We start from the raw sequence: 480 nt of genomic DNA, 5'->3' as shown, positions 1-480 counted from the left end.
TTTTAAAATATATTTTATTTGTATATCCACAAATATGTATTCTCCTATTCAGTATAATAATTCTCTTCAAAATTAACATCTATGATTTCTTCTTTATCGTCTTTATTTAAAACATCAATACCTTCAAATGCTTTATATAGAGAATCATCACATATTTTCCTCTGCATTATTCTTAGTTACAAATAAAGAGATACATATCAAATAGATAAACCACAAATAACTTCCCCTCCATATAAAATCCTTCTAATTTTTTCCCCTCGTTTAGTATGATATTCATTTTTATTCTCAGTACTATTGCTACTATCTTTCAAGTACCTCTCTTTCGAGTGCTTTTTCTTTTAAGATAATTTTGGAATTTGTTCTGCATATAATTTATCTTTGTTCTTCTATATTATCTAGAAAATTCTTTTTCTCATAAGATGAACTATCAGTAACAGGTGAATTTAGAATATTATATACCTTTTTTTCCTAATTTATTAA

This window comes from Plasmodium gonderi (genome assembly GCF_002157705.1).
Source record: "Plasmodium gonderi DNA, contig: Pgo-contig_514, whole genome shotgun sequence".
NCBI classification, from domain to species: domain Eukaryota; phylum Apicomplexa; class Aconoidasida; order Haemosporida; family Plasmodiidae; genus Plasmodium; species Plasmodium gonderi.
Note: the sequence above shows the minus strand (reverse complement) of the source record.